The following is a 19313-nucleotide window of genomic DNA, read 5'->3' as shown; positions in this document are numbered from 1 at the left end:
TGCTTGAAACTCAATGTAAAATTTCCAGATTTTACTTCTACATATTTAAGATTTCCTCATAGGTGAAATCTTTAAATTTATCTTCGAGAAGTGTCCTCAAGTCCTCAAGCCCTCCTAAAATTTCAAAGGAAACCCTAATATTTGGTTCATGGTGGTGGGTATTTAAGGTTCGGCCCGGCCGAACTTAGTGCTGTATATACTTGTTTTCTTGTCCAAAAGGCAATAAACTTTTGAATGAAGTTGTAATGTCTTTTTAATTAAGTGATTTTACTTAAAAATGTGTATCATAACATGAAAGATAAAATTTTTGACTTTAATAATTAAGAAAAATTCTTTAAAATTAATAAAATTGTCTTTAAATTTGTTTCCTTTTTGCATCTTGCCTACAAAGCAAAAAATCGTTAAAAAATAAGACATGTTTTTCAACACTTTATTTTAAAGACGCTTTTTACTTGAAACATAGCATAATTTCTACTGGAAGTCGAGTCTTAATATGGAAAAAAATAACTCGTTAACTCGTTTTTAAAGGATTTTGATAACAACTGACGAAAAAAATCTAAAAAAATGAAAAATTAACATATGCTTCCTAGAATGCTTCCTTTAATGAAGTCAAAATGGATTTAATATTTCTGAAAAAATCTTCAAAATTAATAAAATATTTCAACACATTGTTTTAAAGTCATTATACCCTAAACCACATAGTGGTTAGGGTATAACAAGTTTGATCTGCCAAAAAATGTGTCTACCAGAAATATTGATTTTAGACCCCATAAAATATATACCGATCGACTCAGAATCACCTCCTGAGTCGATCTAGCGCTTGGCGTCCGTCCGTCCATCCGTCCGTCTGTCCATGTATTTGTTGTTCACAGGATTTCGGTCGCAATTATTAACCGATTTTAATGAAATTTGGTACGGGGAGTTTTTTTGGGCACAAGGACGAACGTTACTGAATTTGGAAGAAATCGGATCAAATTTAGATATAGCTCCCATATATATGTATTGCCCGATTTCGACAAATGGGGTCACGTTGCACTTTTTTTACTAACCGATCGTCGTCAAATTCAGCACAAAATAATCTTCTGTATCACCCTTTAGGTCTGAAAATTTCATCGAAATCGGTTCAGATTTAGATATAGGTCCCATATATATGTATCGCCCGATTTTGTCAAATTAGGTCATAAACCCTTATTTATCGACCGATCTTACTCAAAGTTGGCGAAATGTAATCTTCTATAGCACTAACTATATGTGCAAAAAATCATCGAAATCGGTTCAGATTTAGATATAGCTCCCATATATGTACCGCCCGATTTTTCTAAATAAAATAAAACTCAATTGGACAAATAATACAATGTTTGTACTATAATTTTCTCGAAGAGGAGCGGAGCGGAGCGTGGAGCGGAGCGGAGCGATTTTTTTTTTCTCGGAGCGGAGCGAGGAGCGGAGCGGTTTTTTTTTTCTCCGGAGCGGGAGCGGAGCGGAGCGAAAAAAATGGACCGCTCCGGATCCCTGATTTGTACCTCCAGTGGTTTCAGTACTTGATTATAAATTATTGGAGAGGGAGTACTCAAATTTCATAAATTTCAAAATTAAAATTTTAATTAAATTTAAACAAAAATATGTAATTACAAATTTAATTGATAGGACTATTTTGTTTAATAAAGCAAATATTAATTTTACCGATTGAATTTGCAATTGTATTTGATAGATGATGCTATCATTACTGTCATTGAAGAAATTTCAATTGAAAATTAATTGGATCAATTAATTTCGTGTTTGAAGACAATATTTGTTTTTTCTTTTTTTTTGTGCAATTCACATTGTCCGATCTTCTTTGAAAAGCGAATACGTCATTTTATTAATTCTTCATATAACAGGCAACTGACTAGATTTTAGGGATAAGAAAAATAAATCAGAGTCACAGGAAGATCTAAGAGATCAACCTATTCTTTAAGGTCGAAAGAATGTATACCAACAAAACCAGGAAATTTTTTTATTTATTTTATTTATTATTAAATTATAGTGTTAACTTCTTAAAAGTTTCAGTTTTCGTTTAGATTTATTTAATTTTAACAATCATTAAATTAATTCAATTCTATTTAAAGTATTTTAATTGTTTTTTTATTGCATCCCAGCAAGAAAATGTGGAAATTCTTCATAAGTAGGATTTTTGGGTGCGGGACATTTTTTTTCACAGTAGACTTAAAGACGATGATATTTGTAGATGGTGCCTTTACCCGGAAGATACGGAGGACTCGTACCACTTCCTGTGCCAGTGTCCAGCTTTATCCTGTAGAAGAAACACGATACTGGGCTCCTTTTTCTTTCAGGCTCTCACCGACCTGAGGGAGTGCAGCTTAATGAACATACTTGCATTCATAAGGGCCTCTGTCTGGTTGTTCTGAGATTTATTTTCAAGAAAAATTGGCAGGTGGAAGTTCTGGGACAAGACGGACCGCATCGGAAGGAAGAAAATGGAAAGGTCACATCGAGGAATCACAATGGACCTATACTAAGTGGACATCAATTCAACACAAAATTGATGTCAGCCTCTACAACCTAACCTAACCTAATCCCAGATTGTAACGGTCTCCCACTACTTTTAAATGAAAATTTATCCTACTGAGTTATTATATTGATACCTCAATAAATCCGCATTTCGATTAATTACACTAGTTTACAAAAAAAAATTTTCATGTACACTTGATGAGAGGCAACTTTTCTTACGAATTTTGATCTGCTGAATTCGAAAGAATGTTTAAACCAACAATAACAAAACAAAACGAAGGAAGGAAGAGGAAGCACGCTCAAAATAAACCCAGCCAACTGCACTCAAATCGATGATTTGACGGTGGCAAAGGAAAAGAGAGATGTTTGTACGAATTTATTTCGGCATAAGCCGGCTATCAATGTAAAACCTTTTTTCGGAAGGTTCAAGTCTGGTTCATTGTTGGGTTTAATGAACTGCCTGAATTTATTCTGATAATTGGTTGATAGTTTTGCTGCAAGTAGAGGATGCTGATGAGGAATGTGGTAATTCCGAAACGTGCGTCCATCCAACCATCTTGCAGTCTATAGGGCTTTGCCCAAATAAATTTGACAAACATTCTTTTCCTCTGTTGGTTAAGCTACACTTGTAGTTTAGGCAATGCATGATTTTAAGCTGAAATCAAGAAACAACAACGTTTAAAAAAAAATAATTTAATTTTAAACAGTTTTTGAGATATCCCGCTATTTTTAGTTTTTCCCTCTTTTTTCACTAAACAAATTATACATGGACGAAAAAGGCGGGTTTTCATATGTTTGGGTGTAAAAATTATATGTTCGGAACTCAATTTTTTTAACACTATATTTTTAAGTGCAAGCATATAATGTTAATAAACTAGCATAACATGTTTGGGACATATATGATAATATGTTAGAACATATTATGTTTGGGACATAAAATGTTTGTAAATATAATATGCTTAGATGCAAACATATATTAATTTGGAAATAGCCTATAAACATGTGTGTGTTTATAAAGAGAGACCTAGAGAGTAAAATAATAGAAGTAACCCACAAATATATCCACACAAAGAAAATTTAATTAAAATTTTTTACTACCAGTGCATGCCCTAAGGTGAAACATAATATGTTTGAACAATACAAACAATATTTTGTTTGGACCAATCCTGAAAATATATATGCTTGAAGCAAAATGTTGGGGTATATGTCACAGAAGCGATTTTTTGAGGGTGTATCTCGAGTTAGAAATGTCCGATTATATCGTTGTTGATACTTAAGTGAAAGGTAATAAGATGACGAATACTGGATATGTGATAATTTAATTACACACGATTATTCGTCATCTTATTACCTTTCATTTAAGTACCAACAACGAAAAACTAAAAAAACTGTACAATAAAAAATTTTAAACATTTTTGTCGAATTCAAAATACATAAGAAAAGTCGACTCTCATCCAGTGTACATTTTGATTGTAAACTAGTGTTATTAGACAGCACTTTCGTAATCAGAAAATTTCATAATATTTGAATAATTATTGCAAGGAAGTATTTATGTTAAATGTAAATACCATCCTTTATGATAATATCAATTTTTTTAACGATTTCATAGTTTTTGAGTAATATTAACAATCTACTACGTTTAATTCTATAAAACTAATTTTCATATCGTCATCACATCTGACTTCGTTTTCCGAGCGTGTTACCGAATTACCTTTTTCAAAAACCAAAAAAAAATTTTAATTGTATAAAAGCCCATCTTTTAACATCAATGAAAACTCTACTGAAACTGTCCTAACTATTGTAATTTTTTTATTACAAAATATTTCGGTTTGGATAATTCATTATGAAATAGATGCTTTAGTTTCGACATAGCCCAATAGAATATACTCCTTCGACTATTTTTAATTTCCTAAAATTTAATTTTTCTAAAATTAATAGCGTATTAAAGGAAGTTTTTTCTTTTAGCTGGATCTCAGGGATCCCGAGAAATTTGAAAAAAATCCCGCTTTTCCGGGAATGGAAAAATTCCAGGAAAAAGAAAACCCTATTCCTAAGTCATTACTTTACATATCCAAAAATGTTCTTTTATGGATGGGGTTATTTTTTCACTTCCCAAGATGTTGGCAATTCTTTTGACGTGATGTATAAAAATCCTTTTTTTTACCCAGATTTAGTAATAAATTTAAATTCTCCAAATTTTATTGTATGGTGAAATATAATAATTTCAAAATTTCATAGAAATTTTGTCAAAATTTTATTTCTATAGAAAATTTTGTCAAAATTTTATTTCTATAGAAAATTTTGTCAAAATTTTATTTCTATAGAAAATTTTGTCAAAATTTTATTTCTATAGAAAATTTTGTCAAAATTTTATTTCTATAGAAAATTTTGTGAAACTTTTATTTCTATAGAAAATTTTGTAAAAATTTTATTTCTTGTCAAAATTTTATTTCTATTGAGAATTTTGCAAAAAAATTTATTTCTATAGAAAATTTTGTAAAAATTTTATTTCTATAGAAAATTTTGTCAAAATTTTATTTCTGATTGTCAAAATTTTATTTTATTTCTGAAGAAAATTTTGTCAAAATTTTATTTCTATAGAAAATTTTGTCAAAATTTTATTTCTATAGAAAATTTTTTCAAAATTTTATTTCTATAGAAAATTTTGTCAAAATTTTATTTCTATAGAAAATTGTGTCAAAATTTTATTTCTATAGAAAATTTTGTCAAAATTTTTCTATAGAAAATTTTGTCAAAATTTTATTTCTGAAGAAAATTTTGTCAAAATTTTATTTCTATAGAAAATTTTATTTCTATAGAAAATTTTGTCAAAATTTTATTTCTATAGAAAATTTTGTCAAAATTTTATTTCTATAGAAAATGTTGTCAAAAAAAAATTTTTTTCTATAGAAAATATTGTCAAAATTTTATTTCTATAGAAAATTTGTCAAAATTTTATTTCTATAGAAAATTTTGTCATAATTTTATTTCTATAGAAAATTTTGTCAAAATTTTATTTCTATAGAAAATTTGTCAAAATTTTATTTCTATAGAAAATTTTGTCAAAATTTTATTTCTATAGAAAATTTTGTCAAAATTTTATTTCTATAAAAAATTTTGTCAAAATTTTATTTCTATAGAAAATTTCGTCAAAATGTTATTTCTATAGAAACTTTTGTCAAAATTTTATTTCTATAAAAATTTTATCAATTTTTTTTTTCTATAGGAAATTTTGCCAAAATTTTATTTCTATAGAAAATTTTGCCAAAATGTTATTTCTGAAGAAAATTTTATTTCTATAGAAAATTTTGTCAAAATTTTATTTCTATAGAAAATTTGTCAAAATTTTATTTCTATAGAAAATTTTGTCAAAATTTTATTTCTATAGAAAATTTTGTCAAAATTTTATTTCTATAGAAAATTTTGTCAAAATTTTATTTCTATAGAAAATTTTGTCAAAATTTTATTTCCATAAAAAATTTTGTCAAAATTTTATTTCTATAGAAAATTTCGTCAAAATGTTATTTCTATAGAAACTTTTGTCAAAATTTTATTTCTATAAAAATTTTATCAATTTTTTTTTCTATAGGAAATTTTGCCAAAATTTTATTTCTATAGAAAATTTTGCCAAAATTTTATTTCTGAAGAAAATTTTATTTCTATAGAAAATTTTGTCAAAATTTTATTTCTATAGAAAATTTGGTCAAAATTTTATTTCTATAGAAAATTTTGAAAAATTTTATTTCTACAGAAAATTTTGTCAAAATTTTATTTCTATAGAAAATTGTGTCAAAATTTTATTTCTATAGAAAATTTTGTCAAAAGTTTTCTATAGAAAATTTTGTCAAAATTTTATTTCTATAGAAAATTTTGTGAAAATTTTGTTTCTATAGAAAATTTTGTCAAAATTTTATTTCTATAGAAAATGTTGTCAAAAAAAATTTTTTTTCTATAGAAAATTTTGTCAACATTTTATTTCTATAGAAAATTTTGTCAAAATTTTATTTCTATAGAAAATTTGTCAAAATTTTATTTCTATAGAAAATTTTGTCATAATTTTATTTCTATAGAAAATTTTGTCAAAATTTTATTTCTATAGAAAATGTTGTCAAAATTTTATTTCTATAGAAAATGTTGTCAAAATTTTATTTCTTAAGAAAATTTTGTCAAAATTTTATTTCTATAGAAAATTTTGTCAAAATTTTATTTCCATAAAAAAATTTGTCAAAATTTTATTTCTATAGAAAATTTTGTCAAAATGTTATTTCTATAGAAACTTTTGTCAAAATTTTATTTCTATAAAAATTTTATCAACATTTTTTTTCTATAGGAAATTTTGCCAAAATTTTATTTCTATAGAAAATTTTGCCAAAATTTTATTTCTGAAGAAAATTTTATTTCTATAGAAAATTTTGTCAAAATTTTATTTCTATAGAAAATTTGGTCAAAATTTTATTTCTATAGAAAATTTTGAAAAATTTTATTTCTACAGAAAATTTTGTCAAAATTTTATTTCAAAAAAAAAACATGTAAAAAAGTATAACGTTCCATTTCTCGCCGGACGGGGAATTTGCTATAAAATATGTGTGATGATTCTATCAGACAAATTTAGGTAGACATAAAAAAATTACATGGTATTAAAGATTTCGTAACCTTAATTTTTGGATGTGCAATTAACATACTATTAAGGACACATTTCTTTAAAATAAAGGAATTTTTATTAACATAAAGTTTTTAAAATTTGTTTCAATTTTTATACCCTGCGCGACACTGTCGAACAGCGTATTATAAGTTAGTGCATATGTTTGCAACACCAAGAAGGAGACGAGATAGACACACGGTGTCTTTGGCAAAAATGCTCAGGGTGGGCTGTTGAGTCGATAAAGCCATGTCCGTCTGTCCGTGAACACATTTTTGTAATCAAAGTCTAGGTTGCAGTTTTAGTCCAATCGACTTCAAATTTGGCACAAGTATGTGTGTAGGCTCAGAATATTGATTTTGTAAGCAAGCGGTTCAGATTTAGATATAGCTTCCATATATGTATTTCGCCCGATATGGACTTATATGGCCCCAGAAGCCAGAGTTTTACCCTAATTTGAATAAAATTTTGCACAAGAAGAACAATGAGTACTACAGCCAAGTGTGCCAAATTTTATTGAAATCGGTTCAGATTTAGATATAGATATATCTTTCGCCCTATATGGACAAATACGGTCCCAGAAGCCAGAGTTTTATCCCAATTTGGTTGACATTTTGCGCTAGGAGTACAATTAGTAGTGCAGTCAAGTGTGCCAAATTTACTTGAAATCGGTTCAGATTTAGATATAGCTCTCATATATATCGTTTGCCCGATTTACACTCATATGACCACAGTGGCCAATCTTTTACACCGATTTGATTGAAATTTTGCACAGGGAGTAGAATTAGCATTGTAGCTATGCGTGCCAAATTTGATTGAAATCGGTTCAGATTTAGATATAGTTCCCATATATAGCTTTCGCCCGATTTACACTCATATGACTACAGAGGCCAATTTTTTGCTCCGATTTAGTTGACATTTTGCACAGGCGTAGAATTAGCATTGTAGCTATGCGTGCCAAATTTGGTTGAAATCGGTTCAGATTTAGATATATCTCCCATATATAGCTTTCGCCCGATTTACACTCATATAACCACAGAGGCCAATTTTTGACTCCGATTTAGTTGAAATTTTGAACAGGGAGTAGAATTAGCATTGTAGCTATGCGTGCCAAATTTGGTTGAAATCGGTTCAGATTTAGATATAGCTCCCATATATATGTTGTTCTGATTTCGACAAAAATGGTCGAAATACCAACATTTTCCTTGTAAAATCGCCACTGCTTAGTCGAAAAGTTGTAAAAATGACTCTAACTTTCCCAAACTTCTAATACATATATATCGAGCGATAAATCATAAATAAACTTTTGCGAAGTTTCCTTAAAATTGCTTCAGATTTAAATGTTTCCCATATGTTTTTACTAACATGGTGTTCCACCCTAGTGCATTAGCCGACTTAAATTTTGAGTCTATAGATTTTGTAGAAGTCTATGAAATTCTGTCCAGATCGAGCGATATTTAAATGTATGTATTTGGGACAAAACTTTATATATAGCCCCCAACACATTTGACGGATGTGATATGGTATCGAAAATTTAGAACTACAAAGTGGTGCAGGGTATAATATAGTCGAGTCTTGGAAATTTAAGTCCCTCCGTTAAAGTTGTATGCTTTTGAAGGCAAAATTTACTGAAAGTAAAGAAACCCACTTTTGATTTAAAGAAATCGATCTTAAATTAATTGAAATATTGAATCTTTAAATTTAAGACAAAAGCTCTTCAAATATAGGCTTAGACTTATATTGAGGATTTTGCATTTTTGGTTTAAAGTTTTTTTGGATTATTGTAATAATTGTAATTTGAATTTTTCGACTGACATTTGTTTGTACGTGAATAGCTTTTTTAATATATCGAAAAAAGAGAATGAAAATTCGATAAATGAGATTTTAATTTTATTGATCCTAAATTTAAAGTCAGATAGGTCCCTATAAAATTTCTTTATTTTAAAAAAATCGCTTCTTTGGCTCGGAATCAACAGGAAAATCCTTAAGGGAAGGTCAAAATCTTTGGATCCAAGTAAACTTTCTTTTGAGTGTAGACAATATGACTGCAGTCAATCACTTTATTGATAATTAAATAATTAATTCAAGATGTATTGTCAAAGAAGCTTTAGGAATCTGTTGAATTTAGTCATTATCTTTTAATTTTAATTCTGATGCCCATTCTGAAGATACTGAGATACTATTGGAAATATATTTCCCTTAAAATCAAATGGGTGGACCTTGAACTGGGAAAGGCTTCATCGTTGAAAATGTCTAGAACGTAGAACGAGAAACATTTATTTTAGATTAGCGATTAAATAACCGCACCATCATTCTACTTAATTTTATCAAAAGCCATTCAATCACATTGCAAATACAGAATAGGAAACCTATTCCTATACTATTGGAGTTGGTGTTATAGTACCGGGTAAAAAACGTCACTTGCTCTTTTCTTCTGCTTGCGTAACATATACATATTTGGAAGAGATGGCTTTTGTTAATCAATGAAAAAAACTTTAAACCAAAGATACAAAATCTCTAAAATAAATACTAGCACATATTTGGAGCTTTTTCCGTATTTCATTTAATTTAATGAGTATTTCTTTAAATCAAAAATGTGTTTCTTTAAGGAAATTTTGTCTTACGCCAAAGACATACGACTTTGACAAAGAGACACAAATTTGAAATATTTGTGTCCTAAATTAAAAAAAAAAAAATTAAGCAAATATTATTATCTTTATCTCAACTAAAATTTCCTTATTTAAAGATCGTCCATAACATTCCATAAATTGCATGTCCGAAAATGCAGGTTGCTTAGTCTTTCATATTAGGTCAATACTGTTTTTAGTGTAGTGTGAAAAAAATTTGGAACCTAAATATAAGGATACCAAATTTACACAATATTAAGGAAAATTTGTTTCATTAATTTCAGGTACATATGTTTTGAAATTGGGTTGTGTGTGTGTTGATGTGTTCGGTGAACATTTGAACATTTATGGAAAATTGAACAAAAGCTAAATATATAGTTTAAAACAACAGGTTTGTTTTCTTCTACTACTGGATAACCCCAACAAAAATACAAAAATGTGCAACCCTCATCTCCTCCATATTTTAAAGTTAATTAATAATAAAAAAACTTCTAGTATGATACGTTATAGCAAAATAGTTTTCACTTTACTACTTAATATTGTCTGCAATGAACTATAAATACCAAAAATGCCTATAAGAAAGAATCTGAGAAAATAATTTTTCTAGTAAGCCACGAGGTTTCAAAATTTAATTAGGCTTACATTACAAAGTTGTTGGGTTCGAAATAACAAACGTTTAGTGAGATACTATTGGAAACACATTGGGCAGTAGAGCGACGATATTCCGGATAGCTAGTACAAATATTAGCCAATACTGGTAGTAAATAGATCTATATTTTTTAATTGTTATTTATATATTTTTTAATTGTTATTTATATATTTTTTATATTTAAGTGTTTCTAGTAGTAATGCTATAGTAGCAAATTTTCAAAATTTAATTATAAATTCTTCATATCCTCCAGGTTAAAAATGACTTGCGACAACAATAATAAAATTCCTTTACATTAGTTTCAATGGGTTTCTTTATTTCGAATCCCCTTCCCTTTCTCTCAAATTTAACATATATAATGGCAACACTGACACCCCAATTTGATTATCACATGCAAAGAGTCTCTTTAACATCTAATTCTCTCTCTCTCTTTATTCATCTCATGGATTTAAGGCCAAAGATAAGAAATATAGAGAGAGCAATGCCATTGTTAGAGAGCATGTGAAATTGCAACACATAAACACATAGGTAAGAGAGATTAGAAATTCATAAGGGAAAAATAGTTTTACTTACAGGTTCTTTTTCTTTAGGCAATTAGATGAATCCTTTAGCGTTTTTTGTTTCCTCTGAAGTTATGTGAACTTTAGAAAGTTGTGGTTGTTGTTGTATTCTTATAAGTCCAAACCATTTGTGGAATTATGTTTTCTTTGGCGTAGATGATTTTGTTTTTGTTTCTTTTTTTTTCAATAATAATAGTGATGGAAAAATGTCAACGACATTTATGAAACACACACGACAATGAATGATGACGACGACGACGAATACGGCGATGACAATTCAATGGTTTGTATGTGTGTGATGACAACGCCAACAGCGAATGATAAACGAAGGAAGAAGGCAGCAATTTTAGGTTGTTATTAACATTAGCCGTAGTACTAGTAGAGTATGCGTGTCCAATACATACATACTACATCCAAGCATTGTTCTTTGGATTGCGCGCTGGTGTGTATGTGTGTGTGGGTAGGTCGGTGTATTTGTATGTTAGATATTGGTATGTTTGTTGCTGCTGTCAATGGATGAGCAAGACCATGTGTAAGGTGGCTGCGTTTTAAGTGGGGTATTTTTCTTCTTTTGATTTCAATTTTTTTTTGCGGATAACAGTGAGAGCAAGAACAAGTGTAATATGTATATATGTGTGAGCGAACAAGCGAGAGTGAACGAACGAGCAAGAGAGCGTAAGTATGTATGTATGTATGTGTGTGTGTATGTGAAAATATTGGTGTAATACTTTTTCTATATAATTTTGTTACACTTTTTTTCGATATGCTTGTGAAAAGAATATATCTAAATTTTTATTTCTTGCTTATATTTCCATTACTTTCTGAGGCTGAGGCGACTTCTTTCTCATAGGATCCCACATTTTACGCGTATTAGATTTTTTTTTGCAAATATATATTTATTTTACACGAAGATTATAATATGTTAGAATACATTTTATACTATAAATGCAATTTATTTATGTTTTATTCAATTATTTTTCTACTAACTACTTGATATTAAGGTTTTTATCGGTTTTTTTTTTCACTTAATGTATGTGTTTTTACATATTTTTTATATACACACAATTCCAGCGAAATTAATTTTTTGGCGTTTTTTTTTTTTTTGTTTTTGGTCAAACGTTTAAGATGTTTCCACAAGATTTCATTTCTTTTTATTGTTCAATCGAGGCAACCGTCAGATTTTTACACACTTTTTTACATTTTTGTATGGGGTTTACTTTCACGTTTTCGATTTTATTTCTTTTTGTCTCCCAACCAAAAGAAAATTAGAAAATTATTTTAGTATACCAAGCGTACGAATTTTTTTTATTACACTATGAAGGTTTTGCTCCACCTCGTTTCCGTTCCATACTTGAATCTGAAAATTTTCTTCCACTCTATCTATATACACAACATACATGTACTATAGGAAAATATAATAAAGCAAGTGTGCCAATATTCCCATTACGGAGGGTATTAAGCTTCAAATATTATAGCCAGGAAAAATTTAATGATTGTTTGGACCTTTATGTTTCTCATATAGATGATATTCACACACACATATTTTTTTTCTTTTCACTTTTATTTCAAGCAATTTTCCTTTTGGCAAACAACAAAATTGTATAACTCCCTTTTTCGAACGATTAAATGTTGTTGTGTATATATACAATAATTTCTTTTATTTAACACTTGCTTTGGAATTTTATGAAATATTTTACACTTTTTTTCTTGCTTCTTTGTCACATTTGCTTGGCTTTTCAGTGTGTAATTAGAAAAAATTCTTTTGGTTTAATGCGAAAAAACCCCGAAAAGTGGGTCATCTTCGGTCGTTCGGTTCGGTCTACTTGTATTTTTCATCTACACTTGCTAGCAAACACAGCAATCGATTTTTGCTGTATATGCCTTACATAGGTTAACAGGATTTCTTAATGTATGTTCTCTTTCTCTCTCTTTCTCTCTCTGTCTACATCTAATACTCTGGTGTTCACTGTTAACCCCAAATGTTTGGAAATAGCGGTAGTTTGTTTCCATCTAAAAGAGAACATTGTGACTCTCTTTCTTAGTAATGTGTCAATGAAGCCCTTTCATTGTTGTATATTTCATATCCGTTTTGTTTCAAATGTCAGCGAAAAGTGTTGCCTACCTTAAGGCGAACATATGAAACAGCTTTGGGGGCTAAACGCACATGGCCTCTTTATTTGACAAGGAAAGGAAAAAAAATAGACCGTGAAAAAAGAACATTTGTCAACACACACACAGTGGGAAAATGTGGTATTTTTTTATATTTCAAAGAATTAAAATTAAAAAAAATCTAAACGAATTTGGTTCTTCTCATAAAAGAAAAAATAAACTAAAATTTTATAAAAAACAATGGTCTACTACACTCAAAAGAAAGTTTACTTAGGTCCAAAGATTTTGGTATCAATACCAAAGTTCCTTAGGACTTTGGTATTGATACCAAGCCAAAGATACTGCTTTTTTTTTAACCCTGGACAGTCATCCTTCGTCAAAATGACGACGCGTAATTTCATTTTCGATTTAAAATGCATTTTAGTCCATTGGGAAATGATAAATTTGAGTAATACTAATTCAAGAATTTTATGATTTTTTGTTTTATACTAATTAAAAACAAATTGAATAAGAAAATAAACTCAGTTTTGGCTCTCATTTTTGCTTACGGTGTAAATTATGGCGTCTTGAAATAAGCCGTAGTCAAAATGACGAAGGATGACGTTAGTGTATAAAAAATAAGGATGACTATCCAGGGTTAAATAAAGACATTTTTAGAGACCTATCTAACTTCAAATCTAGGATCAATAAAATTAAAATTAGGATACAGATCACATATGTATATCAAATTTTCATTTTTTCCGATATATTAAAAAAGCTATTCGTCCAAACAAATTTCTGTTAAAACATATATTTGAAAGTAAGAAATGTTTTCTTATTCCAAAAAACAAAAAACTTTAAACCAAAGATGCTAAATCTTCACAATAAGTTTTAATCTATATATCGAGCGTTTTCATTATTAGCATGATTAACAGTGAACTTAAGGACGATTACTTCAATTTAAAAATGTTTTTCTTTACATTAAGGAAAAACTTCCAGGATATACAACTTTAACGAAGGAATGCACATTTACAATGGTCAACTTATGACCATGTTAACTATAGTAGACCATAGTATTACTATTTTTGGAAATTGTACAAAGATTTTTTTCCTCATAAAATTATTTAGACATATTTTGACACAAATTATAAAATTAAACTATAACAAAATAATAAAAAATTCAAAAAAATTATAAAATTTATAGTAAATTTTATAATTTTTTTACATTTTTTAATTTTAGCATCAGTTTAACGACGGGCTTTTACCTGTGTATTTTGTAGTGGTTTTATGGATGTGTACACAGAAAAAAAATCCGTCGTTAAACTAATGCCAAAATTAACTTACGTTTTAGTTAAATTTAATTAAGTTTTTGTTTAAATTTTCCCCCAGCCTTTGAAACTTTTCCTACACGCTCACAAAAAATCGCTTCTGTAACATATACTCCCAAACATATTTTGCTTCAAGCATATACATTTTTGGGTATTGCCCAAACATTTATATGTTTGATCTCTTCCAATATATAATATGTTTGAAAGCATATTGGTCTAAACAATATATGTTTGGGTAGTCTAAGTTCCAAACATTTTGTATTTTTGCATCCAAATTCAATAATGTTGTCTTCCAAAAAACAATATGTTATTATGTGAACATATAATATGTTTGGAAGCATTTTGCACCCAAAAATATTATATGCTTAAAAAAAATTCTCCCAAACAATATTGTGCTCAAAATTTTATTTATTTATTTATATATTTACAATCATAATGAATTATGAAAATAAACAGGTAATATAGGTGCTAACAACATAGGATTTCGACCCGAATGCGCAAAATTTTGTTTCTGCCCAATTGTATATTCCCCCACATCTTTCTCACTTCCACGAGATTTTTTAGTTCTTAGCACCTTTTTCTGTAATACAAACATTGTAGAAGAAATTATCCAATTGAATGTTTTTTTATTTTAATTTTACCTTTTGCCGGACGGGGATTCGAACAGCGGACCACACAGTTTGTAAGGATCAAAGAAGTAGCTGATCAATTGCCCAAGGAAAAATAAAATTTTAATTGTGTAATAACAAGCAACAACCACCAACTTAATTCAATATCGCTCCCTGTTAAATAGCGCTCCAAGCTACTAAACACATATATGTTTATAGGCTATTTCTAAATTATTATATGTTTGCATCCAAGCATATTATATTTACAAACATTTTATGTCCCAAACATAATATGTTCTAACATATTAACATATATGTCCCAAACATGTTATGCTAGTTTATGAACATTATATGCTTGCACTCAAAAATATTGTGTTTAAAAAATTGTGTTCCAAACATATAATGTTTATAGCCAAACATATGAAAAACAGTCTTTTTTATCCGTGTACACTTCTCAAAACAAAATTTTAGACAAACGAAATGTTCCTTTGTTATAAAGTATTTTCTTTAAGAAGAAATAAACGACTATCTCCAATCTTTTTGAATTGGTTTTAAAGTCAATATATCTATAGGCAATAGATACAACACAACATTACAGAAATATGTACTTGTCTCAATAAATACATAAAGAGCCCATTCTATGAAAAATTTTGTAAAATCGACCGGGAATATGATAGCTGATGTGCTTGGCACCAGAACACAACAACCATTATCAAAATGAGTCTAGTCTCTGCGCTCAAGAAGGGAGAATCAAAAATCAGCTTCTCGACTTCTTAATGGACTTTTAGCATAAAAAGATCTACATATCGTTCATTATTCGACCTTACGATTTTCTTTATCAAAAGTCGATTTACGAATTTGTAAAAAAAAATTCTCTTTTCTTCTTATTTTATTTTAGAAGTTTATTTCAGTATTTGAAATATTACATATACTGATTTCTCTTATCAGCGACGATATTTTGGGTGTATAAATATATATCCCTTGAATTTTAAATATTTTAACGATTTAGTTTGCATCAGCAAGGGAAAGTTCCTACACGCAAAAAATAATTCTTTCCTCCCAAACGAAATTTTAGACAAACAAAGATCGTTTCTCATTTGCTTTTCGCTGAAAGGAAGTGTATTTTGAAGAAAAGTATATACTTTTTGTGATAAACGTTTATTCTTTTCCAGGATGTAAAAACAATTTCATAAAGACTAACTCAAAACAATTTTTTTCTGGCTAATTGCATTTTCCCTCACATCTTTCTCACTTTGACGATTTTTTTTTTGTTCTTAGCACCTTTTTCTGTAATACAAAAAATGTAGAAGAAATTATACGATTTTATAAATTTAAATTTTTTTTTACCTTTCGCCTGGACGGAGAATCGAACCGCGGACCATACAATTTGTAAGCCAACACACTATCCACTAAGCTATGTTGCTGTTATTGTCATCAATAGACAATTATCCAAATAAATTATATTTATATAGCATAGCTTGCGGTGCCCACGAGCCGATTAAACAAACTTTATTTAACAGGAACATACATTTAGTTGGGCACCGTGGAGCAGTGATTGCTACGTCCGACTTACATGCCAAGGGTCGTGGGTTCGATCCCTGCTTTGACCAAAGTTTTTTTTTTACATATATTCCAGATATGGTCGGAAGATTCCGAAAAAATGTTCAACATTACATTCTACTATATTAAATTTTTACTATGAACTGTAAAATGTGTCTTATTAAAAACCTAAAGTCAGAAAAGAACAGTGATTGATATAAAAGAAATGGACTGTGTTGTTGGTTCAAAAATAACTTTTTTTGTCGAAAAATAAAAATTTTGTAACAAACGAATTTTTTGGTGATAAAAGTATATAATTTTCGAAGCAATTCAAAAAACTCTAACAAAAGAAACACGTTTTCGGTACACGTTTTCCAAACGTTTTTTTTTTTTTGCGTGCACTACTTTAAAAAGGTAGAAGTTACTCACAATGGATTTTGAGGGTATGACCCAACACGAAAATTAAAATGTTTAATGATATTGAATTTATAGAACATTTTGTCAAAATTTTATTTCTATGGAAATTTTTTTTCAAAATTTTATTTCAATAGAAAATTTTGTCAAAATTTTATTTCTATGGATTTTTTTTAATTTTATTTCAATAGAAAATATTGTCAATTTTTTTTTTTCTATAGAAAGTTTTTTCAAAATTTTATTTCTATAGAAAATTATATCAAATTTTTTTTTTCTATAGAAAATTTTGTCAAAATTTTATTTCTATAGAAAATTTTGTCAAAATGTTATTTCTATGGAATTTTTTTTTCAAAATTTTATTTCTATAGAACATTTTGTCAAAATTTTATTTCTATAGAAAATTTTGTCAAAATTTTATTTATATAGAAAATTTTATCAAAATTTTATTCCAATGGAAATTTTTTTCAAAATTTTATTTCTATAGAAAATTTTGTCAAAATTTTATTTCTATAGAAAATTTTGTCAAAATTTTATTTTTATAGAAATTTTTTTTTTAAATTTTATTTCTATAGAAAATTTTATCAAAATTTTATTTCTATAGAATATTTTATCAAAATTTTATTTCTATAAAAAATGTTGTCAAAATTTTATTTCTATAGAAAATTTTGTCAACATTTTATTTCTGTTGGTTTGCTCGCAGCTTAAAACCAACATAGGAAAATTATATTTGTCAAATTTATTTGGGCAAAGCCATATAGACTGCAAGATTGTTGAATGGACAGCCGTGTCGGAATTACTACATTCCTCATCAGCATCCTCTACTTGCAGCGAAAATATCGACCAATTATCAAAATAAATTCGGGTAATTCACGAAACCCAAAGTAAATTACACTCCAACCTACCGAAAAAAGGTTTTCGTCGGCTTTGCATAAATAAATTTTGTACAAATATTTCACTTTCCTTTGCCAAAGTCAAATAATCGATTTGAGTGCATTTGGATGGGTTTATTTTGAGCGTGTCTCCACAATTTTCACTTCTTTTGTTTTTATACCCACCACCATAGAATGGTGACGGGGGTATAATAAGTTTGTCATTCCGTTTGTAACACATCGAAATATCGATTTCCGACTATATAAAGTATATATATTCTTGATCAGGGAGAAATTCTAAGACGATATGACCATGTCCGTCTGTCTGGCTGTCTGTCTGTTGTAATCACGCTACAGTCTTCAATAATGAAGCAATCATGCTGAAATTTTACACAAGCTCGTCTTTTGTCTGCAGACAGGTCAAGTTCGAAGATGGGCTATATCGGTCCAGGTTTTGATATAGTCCCCATATAAACCGACCTCTCGATTTGGGGTCTTGGGCTTATAGAAATCGTAGTTTTTATACAATTGCCTGAAATTTGAAATCTAGAGGTGTTTTATGACCATAAAGAGGTGTGCCAAAAATGGTGAGTATCGGTCCTTGTTTTGGTATATCCCCCATATAGACCAATCTCCCGATTTTACTTCTTGGACTTATAGAAACTGTAGTTTTTATCCAATTTGCCTGAAATTGGAAATCTAGAAGTATTTTATGACAATAAAAAGGTGTGCCGAAAAAGGCGTGTATTGGTTCATGTTTCGGTATATCCCCAATAATGACCGATCTCCGGATTTTATAAACCGTAGTTTTTATCCAGTTTGTATGAAATTCGAAATCTAGAATTATTTTTGGTTCATAAAGAGATACGCCGAAAATGGTGAGTATCGGTGAGTATCGGTGTTTTAGTATAGCCCCCATAAGAACGATTTCCCGATTTAACTCCTTGGGTTTCTAGAAACCGTAGTTTTTATCCGATTTGCCTGAAATTTCACTTCTTGAGGGTATAGAAGGCGCACCGATCATGAAAATTGCTTGAAACTCAATGTAAAATTTCCAGATTTTACTTCTCGGGTGAAAATCTAAAGATTTAAGATTTCAAATCAAGACGTTATTTTATAATTTTCTTGTGTACTTACAAGAGATGTTAATGATTCCTCTAGTTCTTACAAATCCAGAATCTGATATAGTCTTCATAGGTAAAATCTTTAAATTTATCTCCGGGAAGTGTATTGGTTGAACTGATCTGCTTGATTTGTCCTCAAACCCCCCTGAAATTTCAAAGGAAACCCTAATATTTGATTCATCACGGGTATTTAAGATTCGGCCTGGCCGAACTTACGGCCGTATATACTTGTTTATTGTTGGTTTGTTCTTCAATCATGTTTGTTGTTGTGATCTAAGCTTAAAACCATACGTTGACTTTGGTAATTTACTTTGGGTTTAGTGAATTACCCGAATATATTCTGATAAGACTGTGACG

The 19313-nt window shown here is 28.9% G+C and overlaps 1 protein-coding gene across 1 annotated transcript in view; it reads right to left on the bottom strand.

Moving 5' to 3' along the window:
• Rbp (RIMS binding protein) overlaps positions 1-12782 on the bottom strand; it is a 270060-nt gene extending 257278 nt beyond the window's left edge. Inside the window, exon 1 of the mRNA XM_075290727.1 lies at positions 11000-12782. The gene's annotated coding sequence lies outside the window, so the exon portion shown is untranslated. The remainder of the gene's footprint in view (positions 1-10999) is intronic.
• Between the last annotated feature and the right edge of the window lie 6531 nt (positions 12783-19313).

This window comes from Haematobia irritans, chromosome 1 (assembly GCF_050003625.1).
Source record: "Haematobia irritans isolate KBUSLIRL chromosome 1, ASM5000362v1, whole genome shotgun sequence".
Taxonomy (NCBI): Eukaryota; Metazoa; Arthropoda; class Insecta; order Diptera; family Muscidae; genus Haematobia; species Haematobia irritans.
The sequence above is the reverse complement of the archived record's forward strand: the minus strand, read 5'-3'. Positions and strand labels throughout refer to the sequence as shown.